We start from the raw sequence: 20,548 nt of genomic DNA, 5'->3' as shown, positions 1-20,548 counted from the left end.
TCGTACAATGTCCAGTCCTCATCTTTGAACGAGGAATGATGGATACCCCGTAAGACAGTTATGAAAACTTACCAAACTATGTATATAGTGTCCATCATACGTTTCCACTCAAATAAACCTATAATTAATTGCAACGTTGGACAACAATATGCTTCTTAAATCCAATTCCATAGTCTTTTCCTTTTATGGCCCTAAATGGTGGACCTCCACGTTGAAGAGTTGTCCCAGCTGCTGGCCAGCACAGCACACCCCTTCTGTGACCCTTGCTCTGAAGATGAGCACAGAGAGAGCCTCAGCATCAAAATGTCATCATGACCCACTGACCCGAATGTTCCTCTGGTTTAGTAAATACATGCCCTTTGAATATCATGTCCAGTGTTCTCACCCCATCCCCTGGGAGATGTCCTTGGTGGACCGTGTTAAGGGGATATGCGTCCCCCCACGTGCTGAGGCGGCCGTGAGCGCTCACAGCACGTTGTGAGCCCTAAGGAGCACATCTGGAACGGCCTGGACTTGGAGACGAGGTCGGCATGCAGACATGTGGCCGACCTCACTGAGCACCAGGGCACCCGGGGGGACAGTGAGCAGCCTAGGGGCTAAAGCAAAATAACTGCCTAACGCTGGGTGGTGCTTTTCGGTGTTTTGTTGTGGGATCGTTTCCGTCTGCTTGTGTGACCGGTTGGTTTCTAAGCCAGACCTTCAGATGATGCTGTCTGTGAATGTATTTCTCCTCAAGACACGAACTGCTCTCCAAGCTGCTTCCTTCATTTCTCGCCCGTTTGGCAGATTCTGGTTGTTGCTCAGCAGCTCCCAGAAAGCACTGCAGGGAAACCAGGCCCACAGCTAACCCACAGCTCAGTCTCTGCAGCACCGTCCTCACATCTGTCCATCTTTTCTCCCTGAACTTTACCATGCTGTGTTGCGGTGGGGACACTTAACCTGGGATCTGCCCTCTGGACAGACTCCTACGTGCCCAGTGTGGCGCCTCTGACCCTGAATGGCCTGTCTGCTTTGTTGTCTTTCACTTGGGATTTGGGGGCCGGGAGGGTACTCTGCACATGACATAAATATGCTCCGCCCCCACTGAGGACGGGTTGGGTGGCTGTCGGCGGTGTGGGGCCCCAGGGAGCGTCACCTCCCTGGAGAATCACAGGATGGTGTGATTCCATCACCTCATTTTCTGGGGTGGTTACGATGACCCTGAGGCCAAACAATTTGCCTAAAGCCACAGATAATTTATTGCAGACTGAGGGCTGGAATCTGTGTGTCCTAATTCCTGGTTTAGGGCTTTTTTTTTTTTCTTTTCTTTTTTTAGCTGTATTACTCTTAGTCCTTAAGTTCCAGACTTTCCTGTAGCAGAGGGGAAGGCATTAGTGACGGCCACCGTGTTATTTCTTTGGGAATTTTCTCATGCAAGTTGCCGGGAAAAGGAACAGGAGAAGTCACATGGCACGTGCTCTGGCCTGGAGAAAACAGATTGGAGAGAAGTCCATTCTGGCCATCGTGACCTGGACGCAAAAACCATAGTAAACGTTTCCTCCCTCAGCAACACAAAGCAGCTGATTTATTTATGTAAATCAAGCTGTTCGGAAGCTTGCACTTTATTTGCGCGATGGGGCCGTTGCAGTTTGCTCACGACGCCCTGAGGCCTGAGGTTCCTCCATGCCCCTGTGGCATCTTTACGTCGTGACCCCAGCGGGATTCCAAACCCTGGCATCTCAGACACTCGGGCTTCACCAGATAGATGCGTGGGAACACTGTGTTCTTCCGGGGGAAAGGAAAGGATTACTATATGATCAGTGAGATACAATCCCCACTCGCAGAGTTCATGGAACACAAGAGTTTTTATTTTCAACCTATGTTCCCAAATCCTGAGATCTCACCCTGATGCCTGGTCTGGCCCAGAACTGCCCCCTCTGGCAGAGAACTGCTTTCTCCTGACGTGCCCCTAGTGGACGCTGATGCGGAGTCACCAGGGGCTGTGGGAGGAGGTCACAGACGGAGATGGACCTTCCCCTGAAGGGCAGTAAGCTTCGCCCCCCTCTGCCCTCACTCAGTGCGTCTTTATGGGGAGTCTTTGGTGCGTCCGCTGCTGGGAGATGACAGTAGGCTGCCTCCCTGCTCTTGAAAGTGCACGCAGACACAGTGATCTGTCGCATCCGGCCAGGTCCAGGGACCGGAGACAGCCGGGCTGGTCCCTCTGTGTGCACGGGATGTCGATGGGCAGGTCTGGAGATGGGAAGATGAAGGGTGTAAACACCATCGGAAGACGGCAGAGTCGGGAGTGGAATGTGGAGAAGCAGGTCCCGGAAATGACCAGACCACCAACCAGTTTGTCTGGATTGTGGATTTTGCACAAGAAAGAAAGCATAGATATGAGCTTTAAGAAAACCGAGGAGGGGCTGGGCGCCTGGGGGGGCTCAGTCGGTTAAGCGTCTGACCCTTGATTTCGGCTCAGGTCATGATCTCACGGTTCCTGAGTCCGAGCCCCACGTTGAGCTTTGCGCTGACAGCGTGGAGCCTGCTTGGGATTCTCTGTCTCCCTCTCTCTCTCTGCCCCTCTCCTGCTCATGCACATGCATGCATTACCCCCCCCCCCAAATAAATAAACAAACTTTTAAAAAAGAAAACAGAGAGGGTGCAACAGTGTGGAACATCTGGAGGTCTGGCTTCAGCATCTGGACTGTGTCTGGCAAGGTTGCTGGGTGCCTTGCTGGCCAGTGCACCTGCCTTCAGCTGGCTCAGGTGCAGGGGGACATTCCTACCTTGGAGCATTCACAAAGGGAGAAGGGGGAAGCGTCAAGCAGAAAATAAGGCCGGTAGCTCCTGTGACTCAGGAAACACAGATGCACGCGGTCGTCCACGTGGCAGGTGTCTGGGGTTTGCATGGTGCAGAGCCCGTTAGATAACAGGTAATTGAACCATGGCTTCCACGCCGAATGCAAGCTCGAACAATCTGGCTCTAAAGTCTGGACTTAAGAGTGGCAGGGGTGGAGAGTGATCTCAGTATTGCCACAGAAGCCTTCCCCTCGGTGGCCGTGGTGAGGCATTAACATAAAAATGCCTCAATTAACCAGGTCACACGAAATGAGAGTTTAAGGGTCCGGGAGCTGCGCTGAGCGATGTCCTGTCACCTGGACGGCAGTCAGCCGTTCGCTCGGCACAGATTTCCAGCCAAAATAATAGCACCAGAGTCAGTCTCTCGTCAGCCGTTCTACACACACGCAGCTCTGATTAGCTCTGCCTGGAAAGGACTGTATGGCGGCTACAGGGCCGAGGGAAAGAAGGACCCGTGCTGCAGTGCTCGCGCCACAGGCCTCCTCCAAACAGGGAGCTCACATGGTTTATCATCCAAACCAGGGCACTCTTCAAAGTGAAAGAAGGCGCTATTAATACTGACACGGGGACAATAGGCGTAAACTGGGACTGTCCCGGGCAACCTGGGACGCGGGCCGCCCTGCCTCTAAGGATAAGTGACAAGGACCGTCCCCTCTGCCTTTCATCTTCCGGTGGCCTGAGTTCTCTCTGCAGAAATGAAAGGGCCAGTGTCCCATATTTGTTGTGGAAGCTGCCTCCCCAGAAGTGTGGCACAGGGAGTGCCCCCCCCCAGTCTTAGAGCTGCCCCAAATCGTGACTGTTTGGGGCTGTGGGGGAACGACCCGTGTCCACATTCAGGGGGCATGTAGCAGCCAGACACACAGAAAACTGTCCCCCCTTGCTGTGTGGGTGCCACTGACCTCAGCTCAGTAGGGAGGCTCTGGGGGGCAGCTCTGGGGGGACAGTGATGGGGGCCAGTGAAGGAGGCAGCACTGGGAACAGCTCCAGGGGCCGGCTCTGGGGACAGCCCTGGGGGGCAGTGATGGGGCCAGCTCTGGGGGCACTGGCCGAGGAGAGCAGGGGCACACAGCAGATCTGGATGGCCCAGGCAGGGAGGGACATGCAGGGAGCAAGCCACCTGGAGAGACGTCAGTGGAGAAGAGGAAGGTTCAGATATGGAAGCAGCCATGTTGCGAGGGGTGGGCGGTGTTACAGCTGGATGTCCCCACGGGAGAGAGGGGACGAGCCCCTCCCACCAAGTCCCTGAACCTGCCAAGATGGGCTCCGGTGGGCAGACCACCCAAGGTCAGTGTCTCGCTCTGGGTCCGAAGGTGGCTGCGGACCGCTGACCCCACCCCACCCCCACCCCTGGGGCTCCCACAGACGAGAGTACCCGTGCGGCTCCCAGCAGAGGGCGGACGGAGGGGACGGGGCCCTCTCCAGGGCTGGGACTCTGGCCTCGGGCAGGGCCCCCCACCACAACACGCCCTGCGCCCCTGGGTGCTGACCCTGTCCGCCCCCTCCAGCAGCCCCCCAGCTTTCCTGGCCACCCTGGGCACGTTTAGTGGAGGCAGGAGCCCCTGCGCTCAGAACCGCGTGGTGCTTACATGCCGTCTTGTCTGTGTTGTTTACAAAGAATAAATAGAAATACAGAGCGCACGGAGCTGGGACCCTGGAGAGGCCGAGGGGGGCCTGGCAGCAGGGTCTGGCTGGGGGGACAGGTCTGCGGTGGGAGGCAGGTGGTGGGGGGACGTGATGGTGATTCAGGAGGCTGGGGGCCATCTGCCAGGACCGCGCGGGTCTGGCTGAGGTTCTCAAAAGGTGGGAACGAACCCCACTGGGGCCTGGGCTCAGCCACCGCCTTGGTGCTGCGAACCGGGGATTGGCGGCTGGAGACCCGCCCAGTGCTGCTGGTGGGTGGGCCCCATCTGTGCTGCCCCCTGAGCACCTCCACCTGCAGGCCCCCCGCTGCCTCGGTCTCCCCTCCTACGGGAGCCCGAAAGAAACCCACCCATCATCGCTCCTTCCAGCGCATCCTGTCACCGAGGAAACAGGTCGGGCCTCTGGACTCCCATTTCAGTGTTTCAATCCTAAAAACCCCGTGTCGCTCAAGCGCTGAGCGGTCACACCTGCAACGTTACTCCAAAGACCCGAACAACAAACTCACGTGAAGAAATCAGAACAGGGGCGCCTGGGGGGCTCAGTCCGTTGAAAGGCGGACTCTGGATCTCCGCTCAGGTCGTGATCCCAGGGTGCTGAGATCGGGCCCCACGTTGGGCTCTGCGCTGAGCGTGGAGTCTGCTTGGGATCCTCTCTCTCTCTCTGCGCCCCTCCCCAACCCGTTCTGTCTCTCTCTGCCACTACACTGCTTGGGCTCGTGCTCTCTCTAACATAACATACATAACATAACATGACAAACATCACTCATCCTAACCTCGTGAGACAGGCTCTGGGACAAACCGTAACAGTGAGCCTGAAGAAGCACAGCGGGGACTCTGCTCTGAACCCCGACGGGCACGCTTCTGACCCCGAACGGGCGCCCCTCTGTGTTTTTGTCCTGTCAATAGAAATCAGAAATAAACGCGTTGAGACACGTTTTGCCTTTTCCGGAGAGAGACAGAATGAAGGGGCGTCGAGGGCGTCTTTTGGAAAGAGCTCACAGGTCCGTCCGTTCCTGTTAAAACCTCCGTTTACCAGACTTGAGTCTTGGGTGTGCTGTGCTCAGGGGCGTCGAGGCGGCCTTGGGGAGCAGAACCCCGCACTCGGGCAGCACGGCGGGGTCCCTGGCCGTGGGTGGTGACCCACTGGCGATGACGCCTCCCCCACGTCCAGTCCTCTTTCCCCTGCCCCCAGTGGCCAAGTGCAAGGTGCATCTGCCCGGCCCTGGGTGCGTTTCCAGAACAGGGCACAGGAGCTCTCACTCGGGAAAGGGGAAGAAAAAAGGTTCAAGAAGAAAGGGGTGTGCCCCAGTCCTCCTGATGGCCTGTGACTGGTCCTGACCTCTCCCCAGCCTCTGTGGCCATTGTTTCATTTAGCAAATACTCTTTTCATCTGAAACATAATAATAATAAGTTGGAATAAGGACCAAGGATGTCAGAGAAAGCAGGGTCCTGAGAGTTTTAAAAATAATCCCTGAAATGCTCCTAAGAACTTCTGGTTCCTTCTCCCTAAACTCCCAAACAGTTGGAGTAGAAAGAGGAAGGAGAACCCACAGACCGTTTACCAGCTAATATGGTCATATGTAATTCTGAGATACATTATTAAAACATATGAGCTATTTTTCTTTGAATGTTGTGTCAGTGTGTGCTTGAAAGCACCATATGATGCTTTCAAGATCACCATATGATCTCACCGTAAAATTTTCATGAGCTTTCAACAAAAACACCTAAGTCTATAAAAGTCAGTGGTCACATGCTGGAGTTCATCCAAGGAAGCCTTGGCCGTGGGCACAGCAGCCCAGGGGGGTTAGAGCCTACGGTCCGTGAGCCCAGCACAGAAGAGGCTCCGTTCCGGCCCTGAAGGGACTCCCCGGCCTCTGTGTCACGAGCAGGGTTTCAGTGACTCCTTAATTCCTCCCCAGTGACGTGTGCCTGGTGCATTCAGTATGACACCTCTCTCGGGCCTCCGAATGGCATTCGTGTCCCAGCATCCTGTAGCCCAGACGCACCTGCCCACCAGGCCGTGATTCGAGAGTCAGAAACCCAGGCAGACGTGCAGCGTTCTGCCGAAGGGAGCTGTGTGTGCACACATCCCCTGGTGCACGTCCTCATCCGATGGGGCCAGTCGCTAGGCTCCCAAGAATGTGCATTTGGTTCCACGTTTAGGACTCAGAGCTGTCGGATCCACTCCCCGAGCTGACACTCAAAGCGGAGTCCAGCTGTCTGCAGCCTGGGACACCTACTTTCTCCAGGACAGACGCCCCAGGCGGCCAGAGCCCATGGTCCTTTCCCGCTCAGTGAGCACCTACCGAGCGCACGCTGTGCTGTGGTACTGCTCGCAGGGGGTCCTCCAGAAGTGGTATCACTGCCATGCCCGTTGGTTCAGATGAGGACGCTGCCTCCGAGTGCCGTGACCGCTTCTAGATCGGGAGGTTCCGAGTGAGAATTGGTCCACGCGCCCTGAATCCCAAACCCAGCCCTGTGCTTCTGAAGCCACTGTACAGATGGCGGAAGAAGGTTCAGAGAGACTTTTTGATTGGAAGGATTTCAAATGTCCCCCGTTTGTTTTCAAGTAGCGGACGTCCTGCGGCTACGCTTCCCTCCTTTCTCCACTTGTGGCTGGTCAGGGAGCGGACTGAGCTTAGAGTCGCGTCGAGCACATGTATCACGGAATGACCCAGAGGCTAGAAATCAAAACCCACAGGCGCTCCTTAACCTTTCCAACTGACACGCGGACAAAGGGCACGCCACAAATAACCGCAGGGTTCAGGCTAGCGCTCCCCGTGCAGTTCATCAAATCCCAAACGTCACAATTCCACATGAGGTTGTACCAACTTTTGGCTCAGACTTCGTACTGCAAGCCAGCTCCGTATTGGTCAAATCCATATTATGACAAGCGTCACCTGCTGAAAAGCGGAACGCCACTAAAACCTTTCAAAACGCCAACCAACCGAATTCACAAAGCCAAACGCCACCAGTGCCAGTGAATGTAGCCGAGTCACTGAAATTCAGCATAAAAGTCGTTCTCGCGGGAGAAAGTTAGCACGCACGCATTTGAAGCTGCCTGGGGCCATCGCCCTCGGCAATTTTCTAACATGGAGGGTTTAAAAAAAATGGGTCTTTCAAAGAATCGTTTGTTCTGAAGTAGGGAAAGAGAAAACGTTATGAAAAGCACTCACACATAAGACCTCGTTTCTGGGCAGCCGGCCAACAGGTCGTTCCTAAATGCCTTCCCTCTCCCCTCACGCCTCACGCTCTGCTCCTTCCAACGGCAGCGGCTGGGAAGTCTCCCCCCCGCCCCCGAACCGTATTCAGATTATTAACACGTTGTCTGCCTTCACATCGTACACTTAACACATATTCTAAGTGGTTTACAAATACTAACTCAATCCACACGAAAGCCCTAAAAACAGACACTGCCGTTGACTTTATCCTACAAACGGGGCAAGGAAAGTCCCGAGGAAATGATCACACTCGCCTGTAATCACTTCCCGAGAATGACTGGGCCAGGATACGCACCGTAGCACATAGGCACTGCCTTGAACTCTTCATATCTGGTAGGTTTTGGTACTTTAGTGCAGGATAACGTTAATACTTGGGCAGATGGGCATTCAGTCTAGTGACACAGATCTATTGGGTAACCCCTGGGTTCAGATACTGGGCCTGGTTCATATGGGGCGGTCTAGGGAGGGATGTGAGTGCCTGAGAATACGATCTGACAGTGCATGCTGATGGTGGTGACCAAGGGGACAGGGAGGTCCAGAGAAGGGCATGCGTACGCCCCCCAGATGGGGCGGGCTGGCTCTGTTCCGCTTGGGCCATTATTGCGTCTGGTACAAACCCCTAAGCCTTGCGGTGCATGTGATCAGAAGGCCCAGACCAGTACGAAGGGCAACTCCTTCCAAATATTCTCAGTTCTCTAACAAACAGCCATCCAGGCTGGCTCTGCCCAGTGCCACACTTTCACCAACAGGAATGCACCCTCTCGGGGGGCCCCAGCACTGAAGCCTCTCTCGAGAGGCCTCAGTCACGAGAGACAGACCACGGGCTTGCGGGAGTCTGACACAGGACAGCGTGAGTGTGGAGGGGGCCGCCAGCAGGGCCTTCCCAGGGTCCTCGGCACCCCCAGACCAGGCTCAGCACCCCGCAAGAGGAGAAACTAAAGGGGCCGTGGGGATGGACAGCAGGCCTGGAAAATCATGTTGGAGAAGTGGATGCACGGCAGAAAGATGAAATGACCCGCGTTTGACCCTTCGTTTTCCTTCCATATAAAGAATCTGGAATTCCATTTAAACATCAAAATGGGAAGAAGGCTGAGCTGTGTAGCCGACTCATTCAGTAGACGTGCAGTAAATGTGATTCACATTTATCTGTGGCTCCCGCATTCCACGGCTCCTGCCCCTCCCCGACATCTGAGTTTCCCGTTGTCTGAAAACCGCTGTGTGGGACTTTTTGCCACAACCCTTGCCTAATCACCTGGACACATGTCAAGAAGGGAAACCCTCTGGGTGATTCAGGACACCTGCAGTCTGACCCCAGCTCTGTACATAGGACCCGGGGGGCATTTATGAAGCCCGAGGCCTCGGCCACGATGGGAGGCCTTGAACTTGCTGCAGGCTTCCAGGTGGGCCCCAGACGTGAGCCAAGCGGGACAGGCCCCGAGCAGTCGACGGGGGAGGGCACCCGGGACCCCAGGGCACACACCTTCTGCTCTTTCAGGGGAGACCGATAACCCCAATCTTAATGCAAAACTTCCTAGTTTTCAAACCGACAAATAATTTAAAATTTTTAACAATAATGTGGCCCAAGCGAAATCCACGTATGGCTGGATTCAGCACCCCCCCGACCCCCACCGAAGACCTTCGTTCCAGGTGCTGCCTGTACAACTCCACGCGCTGTAGAAGAGATTCAGATACGTCACCAGCCACACAAAACCTCCCAAATGTGAACTTCTTGACCCACAGCGATGCACCCAATATAACAATCACGGCCACACGTGTGGGGCCAACAGAGGAGGACGAACGGTTGGCAGGTACTGGGTTGGTCTCCCAACTGGGCCGCATCCGAAGGGCTGAACGTCGCCGCGGCCACACCTTCCCTGCCCCGAACCGGAGACGTGTCCAGGCGCTGAGCCCTGGGGCTGGATACTACCAGACATCCGCGTGCTCCTTCGGTCTGTGTGTGTGTCTGCACAACGTGTGGGCTTCCCACACGCGAGGGACGACGGGCGGGTGAGGGAGGTCCCCTACGACAGCCAACAGGGACCTCCATTTCCTGCTTAGAATCTGTGTCCCCGCCACCATCTGGGACCAATGTCACCCGTCACCATCTGGGACAATCCGGCCACCTCACAGGAAACACGTCCACCGTTTCCTCCTACTCCCTCCTCGGGCTCAGCAGGATAGATCTCGGCCTGCCGCAAAGCCCGGGACTAGAAAGCACCTGCCCCCTTCCCCGTTCCTCCACTGGCTGTGCGTCAGGGAGCCAGCGAGGGTAAGCAGGCGTGACTGACCCCGCCTGGATAAAAATCAAGTGGCCGTTCCCCTGGCCTTCCCAGAGCCACGACACGGGAGCAGTCCCACCAACTGGGTCCCACGTGGTGAGACCTTTGCTGTCAGGAGCTCTCAGAGACGTGTCTCCTGAACATACCAGAGATGTCCGGCTGTGTCCAGTCTCCCTTGTTAGGCAGCAAAATGCGGGAGATTGTCAGATTTTAAAAATCTGAAAATCTGTCTAAGGGACTGAATGCCTTATTGCACGCATGAAAAAACGTCAGAGAGAGAAATCAATCTGTCCTACGAGACGGGGACTCCTCAGGAAAAACTGGCTTTCAGATCGACGCGAATCTCACCTCCTGAAACCTGTAGACACGATCGCCTCCCAGTTCTACAGCCCAGATGGTTCTTCGGTCTCTGAGATCCTACCCTGGCCTTCCCCGAGCCGTGTGCCGACGGATGGGTGCTCTCCCTACTGTGAGGGTGCCCCACGGACATTCTGCTGCCTCTATAACCCACGGCTGTGAGTGTATTAGAGCTTGGATACCACGAATCCAAGCTTTTGGATGTCAACCTAAAACACGGGTACGTTGTCTCCAGATACGCATCTGAGGGGCTTTCCACTGAACTAACAGCACAAGCGAGGGTCTAAACTGTGCCAAGTTTATTGTGACCTTCACATTTGGGGATAAGCTCTGTCATCCTCACAGCTGAATTGCAGCAAGCCAGAGCTGTGTGAGAGAAAAGTCCCGCCTGGCCAGGAGAGCCGCAAAGAAGACCTCACCAAGACTACTGCAGGGAGGGGAGACAGGACAGCGGGGTGGGAGCCACGGAAAATTCCCCGGAGGAGCTGAGTAGGCGCCCAGGCTCAGCGCAGAGCGGCCTGGCTGGCGGTCACGGCCGGGTGGGGCTTCTCTGCACACAGCTCAGCAGGACTCTCAGTCAAACCAGAAGCAAAGCCTGGCCAGGGCAGAGCCCTCCTTGCGGGGGAGGACCGACCTCACGTGTCAGGCCAGCACACCGCCCTCAGGGCCACACGGGGAGGGCCGGTCCCTCCGGGGGGCTTCCAGTTTTCTGCTCCAGGACTGTTTTCCTGAAAGGTTACTGAACTGGAGAGAGAATACCCTTGCAGCTCAAGAAGCAGACGGATACAAAAAAAAAAAAAAAAAAAATCAGAATTTTATCATCGCGTTCAGAAACCACTCAGGATAACCCCGAAATGCCTCTAATTTGTAGCTTTGTGGGACAATTGAACAGCATTCTTGCTTATTTATGCAAAGGGCTTGCAACAAATAATTTAGGGCCTATTTTGAAGCCTGCTAAATGTGGGCTACTTTAACTGTCAAGTGTCTCCCAATTATGGTAAACAACCCTTTGAATATTCAGCTGTGGAAACAGGGATCGCTCGGTTCCAGTGGAGAGGAAATGGGGAAATTGCTTAGTTTGCTTCTTTTGAGCAATTGCTGTTTATAAATGCATGATTTATTTTCCTGGGACTATCTCTGGTATTATCTACAAAATGAAAATGTTTTTATTAGCAAAGATGTTTACAAAGAACCCCATTCGTAATTGGGTGTGCAGTGTTACTTACACTGTCTGATATATGCATTCAGCTTAAACATACCAAATTTGAATGTCGGTATCGTCCTTTAAAAATAGCTAAATGAAACGTTCCCATGTTTTACGACCCTCGTAAAACATGTGCTTCCGTCCCGATTACCTAAAGAAAAGAGAGAGAGAGGGAGAGTCAGAGGGATCTTAGGTCTAAGCTCACAGTACCTGACTAATTATCATGTGACATTTAACTTGATGTTTGATTTATTATCTTGAACTTTCCAATGAGACAAGATCGTGAAATCTATGATTTCAGATGAAATTCTGTTTGGGACAATCTAGGCAAATAATTTCTCACACAACGTATCTACCACTCATGCAAAACCATTTCCTGAACTCAACTGCTAATACAGACGTTAATTCTATAATAACAATAACGAAGAAAAAACACCTGTATTTTTAATAGATTACGACAGGGTCATTTCAGAGTCCACAGTCCCAGACTCTTGAAAACATTAGTTCAACACAGTGGAGGCTGGTTGGTGCACTACGCCTCCCCGTGAATCAGACACCCCCCCGGGCTCAGGGGCCTTTGCAAAACACAACAAAGCAGTGAGCTAAAGACCAGATTTGGAATAAACGTTTCAGAACTGAGTTATTGACGAGGCCGCTTCTGACACTACTTTTGAAGTTGTCCTTTGGGCTGAAGGCGTCCTTTGACTGAGAAGGACATGGCACCGGAAGTGGGGCAGATCACGGAACCCCCCGGAAGACGGAACCGGGAGGTGTGGGGGTCCTTGGAAATGGGGCTCTTCTGGAAACGGGAAGAAGAAATTGGGAAATGCTGATCAGGGAACAGTCTTCCATCCATGTCCCAGGCGACAACCTGCCAGGCTCCGAGCCCCTCCTGGGGCCAGGCCCCGGAGGCCAGGCTGCCGGTAGACTCTGCCCCTGAGCTTCTGATGCAGGGTGGGCTGGAGCCACGAGAGTGCCAGCTGTGCAGGCTGCTGCAGGGAAGGCCCCCCCGTGGATCACATGCGGGGCAGGTGGCCATCCCACCTCCTTGTCCGGCTCCTCCCCCTTCCCCACCGTCCTGCCCTGTCCTAACTCGCCATGTCCCTTCCTGATACAGTAAGCCTGTGTCCCCACCTCTGCCCATGGCTTCTGGGACCTAAGTCATCACTGCTGTGTGCTGAGGCTGAGCTGCTTCAGGGCCCGTGCATCTAGGGGTCTCATTCCCTGGGAAATCCTCACCCTGCAACCTCCATCTCGGGCCTTGGTGTGTCCCTCTTCCTGGGAGTCCCCGGTGGGCTGCTGTGGATCCCAGGCCCGTGATGTCACCTGTGCTGTGCTCTGACCTGAGATGCTCTCCACCCCCTCGCTCGCCCGAGTTCTGGGCAGGGAGGTCTGCCTGGGGTGAGCCTGAGGTTCTGCAAATTGAAGGAGCCCCCAGGAGCCTCACTGCTGCTGCTGGGGCCCTCTCTCAGGGAAGCAGAGCCCCTTAGAAGAGTCTGCTCTCCGGGGAGCTTCCCAGAGCCCCTCCCTTCCACCCCAGCCAGACACTCACTCCACATTTCTCTGCGATGGATTCCCTCGGGACAGAGGGGTTTGAGTCCCCTGTGCTACCTCATAGCTTCTGGCACTTTCTTCACCGTCCATGGACCCCTGGCAGGGGGCAGGTGCAGCCATTGACCCACTGGCACTCCAGGCGAGGGGCCAGCCAAGCTACTCCACCTCTGAACTTTGGGCAGCTTGCTTGAAATCAGTGTGTTAGACGAGGTAACCTCTGAGGTCGGCTCCGGACTCTACGCAAACATACGTTCCCCAGACCCTGTGTGAACACCTCACATCCAAGGCTTAGGGGGCTTCCCTGAACCGTGTGACCAAGTGCGTCGTCTGCACACGACCCTGCCCCGTGTGCTTTTTGAATCATCTGAAAACACTGGCAAAGGTTTAATATGAACTGTTATGCAGAGTTTTAAATATTAAAGAAAGATCTAGGGCAATGAGCAAAGGAGCCAGGGGAAATGACCGAAATTAAAGATGTTCAAATCAGAAGTTAGCAATGACCTAAGCTTTTCTTTTTGTAATTATGATTCCACTGCGTCCCTGGGAGATGAGGGGCCCTCGGTCTGAGACGTTCTGGCATCTCATGCACTTTTGATGACAAGACACAGGCCTCTGCCCACCTGGTCAAGGTGAACACATGATAAACCTCGTATTCTGTGATTGGGTTTTGGGCTTTTGTTGTTTTGTTTTGTTTTGGCTTTGTGGCCTCCCAAGAATGATCTATTTTCTTCATTTCCCTTGTCTCTGTTTCTTCTCTGGTCTCATTCTGAGCAGTGAGGCCCACACAGCTCAGCTGGGCACAGAGCTGCCCCTGAAAGAGCTCCAGATGCCATGTCAGACGGGAGTGATGCTGATGTGGCACAGAGAGGCCACCAGGGGGGACGTGGACCCCAGAGTCAGTTGGATTGGAATTTCGACTTCCTGTCTTTCCTGGTTGTGATTGTTCTAAAGTTAGGTAACAGAGCGCATGCGGCCGTCCACCAAGATCACTAAGGGAGGCAATACTATCAAACACCTCGCACCTGGCACGTGCCCAGTAGGGGACGAGTGTCATTGGTAAGATGATGTTCTCTGACACCTGAGACGGCTTAATAGGGATCAGCTTTGTGCAGGTCTTGGAAGGACGGCAGGAGGACCTCTCAGTGCTGGCTGCTGGGAACGGGGGATGGCCCAGCCATGGTGGAGGACAGCTTGGGGGTTCCTCACAAGGCCAAGCCCACGCTTACCACTCGATCCGGCAATCACAGCCCTTTGTATTTACCCAAAAAGTTGAAAACGTGTGTCCACCGCAAAACGGGCACACGGATGTTGGCAGCAGCGTTACTCATAACCGCCAGAGCTCGGAGACAAGCAGGACGTCCCTCAGCAGGGGGAGGATGAATAAACTTGGTCCATCCAGACAGAGGACCATTGTTCTGTGATGAGAAGAAATGAGCTATCACACCACGGAAAGACATGGCGGAAACTTAAATGCATATTATCGAGTGAAGGAAGCCTATTTGAGGAGGTTCCATACCATGTGATTCCATTCCAGCTCTATGACACGCCGGAAAAGGCACAACTGGTGGGCCAGTGGTCGCCAGGGCTGGGGGAGGGGATGAACAGGGGGAGCACAGAGGACTTTTAGGGCTGGAAAGTACTCTGGATGAGGCTCACGCGGCAGATATGTTTTCATCCAAACCCCTTAGACCTGGACAACACCAGCAATGAACCCAAGTGTAAATTTAGTTAATAATGATGCATCCGTATTGTTTCCTGTATCGTCACACTGGCAAGATGCGCGAGGGGACACAGAGCATATGGAAGCGTCTGTACGTTCTGCCCACTTTCTCTGTAAACCCAGAACTGCCCTAAAAATGGTCCATTGAACACTTTAATTACACATTATGAGAGTTTATTAACTGATTTTGTCCAATACTTACACAGTAAGTATTGGCAACCAATGAACATGGCAACCAATCCCATGTGTTGTGCATGAATCTAAGCTCGGCTTTGCCCCAGGTACGTGCCCACCATAGATGCTGACGGTGCCCTTGCCCAGCATGGGCTGCTCCGTCCCACTGGGTCAGCAACTCTTGCTCATGTGCACGGTCTTTACGTGTGCAAATGTCCCCGAGTAGACATCCAGGATGCCTCCGTCTGGGAGAGGGTCAGGTGTCCGCTGAGTGATGCCCATCTCCTGCCGAGCGGGCTTTCTGCCCCCGGGTGGCCATGCGGCCGGGACTGGCTTCCGCCTTGGTGTCCCAGTGTGGCCATGAGGCTGCTCCTGGGCGGGACCTGGGCCTGGGCCCTTCTTCCTTCTTTGACCATCTGGAAGCAATGGATTTCAGGGGGCTGCCGTTGAGCACAGAGCCCAGGGCACCGTGAGGAGCTGCCACCCAGAGCTCGCGGCTTCCTGGGCAAGAAATGGATGTGTTCTAGCTTCTGCTGCGGCAGAAAGATCGTCACCCACTTAGCACCTTAAACAAGCCATTTATCGCCCCACAGTCCATGGACATGACTGGGCCAGCCAGCCAGCCAGCTTGCTCCCCACCCAGCTCATTCCAGTCTTTGGATCTGGTTCCTCCAGGCTGCAGGGCTGAGCCCCACACGAGGGGACCAGTCTTTGCTCCTGGGGGCAGTGGAATGGATTCCTTCCCGCGACCTCCGTGGCCCCTGCAGCAGTCCTCCGTGCCTGGAACCCCCTGCGTCTCTGACTCGAGTGAGAGAAAGGTCTTTGCCTGGCTCTGAGGGCGATTAGGTCGGGCCCACCGGATAATCCGGGCACCTCCCCTTTCAGACTCGGTCACCTTAGTCCCATCTGCAAAGCCCCTCTGGCCACATAAGGTGACACCTTCGGGTTTCAGGGCCCAGAGTGTGGACACATTTGGGCGGCTATTCTTCTCACCACACACGAGTGGTGACAAACCAGAGCATCCTCCCCCTTCTCTTAGTCCCTCCCCCCGAAGCCACGTGGCTTGGTGGAAATGGAGACAAGAACCCAAATGTCCCTGCCTTTCCACTCAGGAGATTTAGGGACGTAAACACCCAGTATGTCTCACCTGTAGACTGGAGTGATTGGGATGCTACCCGATAGATGTTCCGGAAGGACACGAGCACACCACAGCTGGTGGGTGTCTGCTCACTGAATGTCGCTCTCTGCGAATGACCCTCCCTCTGTTTGGATGCCTGCTGTGGAGGGGGCCCCGCAGGCTCGTCCGAGAGGCTGCACTTCTCCTGGCTGGGCCCCGGGCCCCTCAGAGCTTCCCCGCACCTGCTGTGTAGGGACAGGTGCTGAGGCATCCACAAAGGGAGGAAGAAAAGGAGAACGGTCGCCCTCACTCATTCTCCCCGCTGATGGGGGAGGTGGGATGAGGGCCTGGTAGGGCAGGGACACGGAGGTCCCCTCCTCCAGCTCGGGGTGCAGACCAGCAGACAGTGCCCCACTGTGACCCAGTGACATGACCTGGCAGGACCGGTGTGCAGGACTGAAGAAAGGAGGGGCTGACCGTGAACTCAGCCCCCAAGTTCAAGCCCCAAGTGCAGATACTGGGAGGCACGGGGGCCTTGCCCTTGGCCACTGGCACACCCCCTCCTCTGAAGGTCGGGTCCAAAGGACGGGTCCAGGAAATGCAGTGAAAACATGATCATGAGACACCCCAACCCTGTGTCTGGGCCCCGACCAGGCCCCCGTTCGCCGACCACGCGAGGCCAGGAAAGACTTTCTAGGTCTTTGCTACTCAAGGAGGACACAGCTGACCACCTCCTCCCAGATTTAATCCACCAGCGGGCTGAGGGCAGGACACTGGTCACCTTTGCCAATCCCCACACGGAGTAAACTCTCGGTAAACGTCTGCTGAGTCAGGAGTAGACAACATCCCCGCACTTGCTGAAGCATTGGTGAACATCCACCTGGGATTTTCTTCCAGGGAGGTCAGGAAACTTGGTGTGCATCATGGGAGGGAGAAGGGGCCTGTGTGGGTGACGGTGAGGGTCGGGGTGCGGCACGGGGAAGAGGGCGGGTAAGGTGGGAGACCCCCACCCTGGGAAGTCATCAGGACCCTGGCAGAGACAACGCACCTGGGAGGGTCAGGGAGCAGAGTGTGGCCGCGTAACCTGGCAGGGGGTGCAGTGCTGTGCGGAGGCCTACGGGCATGTCTACAAAGGGCCAGAAAGGGAGAGACAGAAGCACACAGATCTTGGAGTCTGGTGTTGGCTGTTCCTGCCTCCTGGTCCACGGCGTCGGGCAGGTAGCGATGCTCCGGGAACTGGGACCAAAGGGAGTGAGCTGTGGGGGCCCCAGAGCTGCAGGGTTCTTTCAGGGAAGAGATCCCCCCAACTCTTCCCACCTGGATGCGCATGTCTGTGTGTGTTTTAGTTTCTTCTATTCTTAATTTTGCCCAGCACCGAGCGTTAACATGATTTTCTTCAGTCAAGTTGCGGGGCCGACTGCCTGGTGAACAGGGGACCCGGTCTCAGGGCTCTGCCTCCTGGAGATCTGCTCTGTGTGCAGTTCCAGGCGGAATGGGGATTTATCAGCAGAGACGCCCGGGGGCAGGCTGGTGAAGACGGCCATTATCATTTATTAAGCAGGTGTTCGATGAATTGGTCTCTTTATCGCAACGCAGATTTACGGTACAATAGGCGATCCATTTTTCAATTTGGTGTTGTGCCGCTGATAAATTAACAGATGTCGATTGATTTTTTTTCCCTCCAGTCCCCTGTTTACACCTGACAGGCCGTACTTTATAGCTGAGCAGTTATTTGAAGTTATAAACATTATAATTAGCAATTTTTTAATTAGGCTGACAATTAACAGGAGATTCGCAAAGCTGCTAATTTGACATGTCCTACTGTCTGTGGTGTTTATGTTAACCACAACTTGAGTGAATTCAATTGAACAGAACCATGGCGTCTGGGAAGAAAATCAAGCTCCGAGGACCCTCTTCTCCCCACTTGGCTAGCGCCGTGGCAGTTCAGACAGAGAAGAGGGAATTCGGTGATTCCACGAGATAACGGCACGAACGACACCAGCTGAACCTGAAATGGTGAAACAGTGCAGGAGACGAGGCTCCCAGGGCCCGACGCGAATGCGTTCCCGTCACTGCACCGACGCGAGGTACCTCTGTCACAGACGTCAGGCAGGTTCGCGGCTGCGGCCTGTGCGGAGCTTCGGGGGCCAGGTGGCTCCCAGACCCTTGTCACCAGAGTGGGCCGCAGGGAGCCAGCGGAGGCACAGAGAGCGAGAGAGGGAGAGGGAGGGAGAGGGAGATGGAGAGAGACAGAGAGGGGGAGAGCCAGAGAGAGAGAGAGATAGAGGCAGAGACAGAGAGAAAGAGCCAGAGCCAGAGCCAGAGATAGAGAGACAGAGCCAGAAAGAGACAGAGACAGAGAGGGAGAGGGAGAGAGACAGAGAGGGGGAGACCCAGAGATAGAGTCAGAGAGAGCCAGAGACAAAGCCAGAGACAGAGAGCCAGAGACAGAGAGGGAGAGGGAGAGAGAGAGGGGGAGAGCCAGAGAGAGCCAGAGAGAGAGAAGGAGAGCCAAAGAGAGAGCCAGAGCCAGAGAGAGAGCCAGAGATAGAGAGCCAGAGAGGGAGACAGAGGCAGACAGGCAGAGAGCGCACACACACATGCACACACACACAGATGGCATCTCAGGGCTTCCAGGGACTTCTCTGTGTTTCCAGGACGTCCTCTAAACCAAGGCACTTTTCCTGACAGAGTCTCTCTGCGTCTGGAATTCCGCAGCACAGGAGACACCGTGCTCAAGCCCTGGGAAGCCTTCTGACACGTGTCACTTGGTAACTGCTTCCGGTAAAGGACGCGTCTGTCACCTTGGGCTGGATCCGGGACGTCTGCCCCGGCAGCCGTGGTTTTGGAATGACGGTCACAGTGTCCAGTCTCCGTGACCTGTCGGAAGCTAAGGACAAGGAGAGAAGAAATTATTTGAAACTTGTCAATAAGATGAACAGGGGGAGTTACTCTTATCGAGGCGCCAAAAGAGGAAAGGAATTTTAAACACGGAGGAACACGGGTTTTCAGATTCCGAGAGCTTCCCTTGCCGTCTCCAGGGCTGAGGCGCTCTTCCTTGTGCAGTGAGGAAACCGTTAATTAAAGTCTGAAGCACGACCAGAAACAGCTTATTGAAGCTGAGAAATACCGTTGAGCTTTGATTAATAACATCTCACTCCTTTCATATTTTTCGAAAGTCTAGATCTGAAGAAATTTGCCACCTAGAGGCGCAGAACTGGACGACCTCTTCCGTACCCTGCCGGTGGGCGCTCTGTGCCGCGAGCGACGTGGGGGACGCGGGCGTCAGACAGGGACCCCGAGCTCCACGGGCACCTCTGCCCAAAAACACAACAAAGCAACAAGCCAGGGAACTCATTGCTTTGGGAAGAGGGAGTTTCTAAGCCCTTTGTCTTACAGCGTCTTGCTTCTTAGCAACCGTGCCCTTTTCTCTGGCCTCTCCCGATGCCTCCCTTCTGGTCATGGCAGTGACCCCCAAAACCCGCCGGCGCTCTCTGAGCTGCGGGAGAACCCTGCCTTGAGAACCACTTAAACATACACCCCCACGACCAGCACCTTGCTTTAAAATGTTCTTACAATCATCACAGTTAATCTGACCCCAGAGAGCACAGTCCACAGTAGCCTGAAGAAACTGTCTTCTGAGACAGAGCCAAGTTCAAGGCTCAGGTTACGTGCCCCACAGCTGGCCGGCAAACCTTAAGAACCCAGTGTTAAGGGTCAAGGCCTTTTGTGAAATCAAGGATATGACATTCACAAGGGTGCACACTTCATTTTTTAAAATTTTTTAAACGTGTGTTTATTTTTGAGAGAGAGAGAGAAAAACAGAGCACAAGCAGGGGAGGAACAGAGAGAGAGGGAGACACAGAATCCCAAGCAGGCTCCAGACCCCGAGCCGTCAGCACAGAGCCTGACACGGGGCTGGAACCGACGAACCACGAGATCATGACCTGAGCCGAAGTCGGACGCTCAACCGACTGAGCCCCCCAGGCGCCCCAGGGTGCACTCTTGATAACAGAGGGAGACACAGACGTTTGTATGTCTGGGTATCATCCTCCCTCCCTTCATCTCTGCCTCTGTCTGGATCATGGCAGCTAACAGGTGTTGGAGACAGTGAAGTCTGGGGGTCCCGGGATCTGAGGATGTCTGGGACCCTCAGATAAGCGTAAATTGTTCTGAACACTCTATTAACCCAAAGGGAATTATTTTAAATTACTTTCCAGGATATTAGTTAATACCCACATGGGTGATCATGTGCCTTAAAAAGGTTACATCATTATGCGTCTTCTCTTTAAAAAGTCAGGGAAGCTAAGTAAAATGACCCAGGAATATATTAATAAAAATGCTTAAATTGTAGACAGAACTTACTCTCAAATGGGTTCATTTCAGTTACCTGAAGAACTACATTCGTACATAATTTTATGCAGATGAAGTAGACAGACGAGAT

At 54.4% G+C, this 20,548-nt stretch overlaps 1 protein-coding gene and 1 long non-coding RNA gene across 2 annotated transcripts in view; one reads left to right on the top strand and one right to left on the bottom strand.

The window, feature by feature from the left end:
• ADARB2 (adenosine deaminase RNA specific B2 (inactive)) overlaps nucleotides 1-20,548 on the top strand; it is a 419,952-nt gene that overhangs the window by 47,380 nt on the left and 352,024 nt on the right. The window lies entirely within an intron of this gene.
• On the bottom strand, nucleotides 2,000-11,676 carry LOC122223804. Its single transcript, XR_006204490.1, has 3 exons — nucleotides 11,595-11,676; nucleotides 5,252-5,374; nucleotides 2,000-2,337 (listed from the first exon to the last, which is right to left on the bottom strand). It is a non-coding gene; the product is annotated as an uncharacterized LOC122223804 (long non-coding RNA).

The sequence above is a fragment of the Panthera leo genome, chromosome B4 (assembly GCF_018350215.1).
Source record: "Panthera leo isolate Ple1 chromosome B4, P.leo_Ple1_pat1.1, whole genome shotgun sequence".
NCBI lineage: Eukaryota > Metazoa > Chordata > Mammalia > Carnivora > Felidae > Panthera > Panthera leo.
The sequence above is the reverse complement of the archived record's forward strand: the minus strand, read 5'-3'. Positions and strand labels throughout refer to the sequence as shown.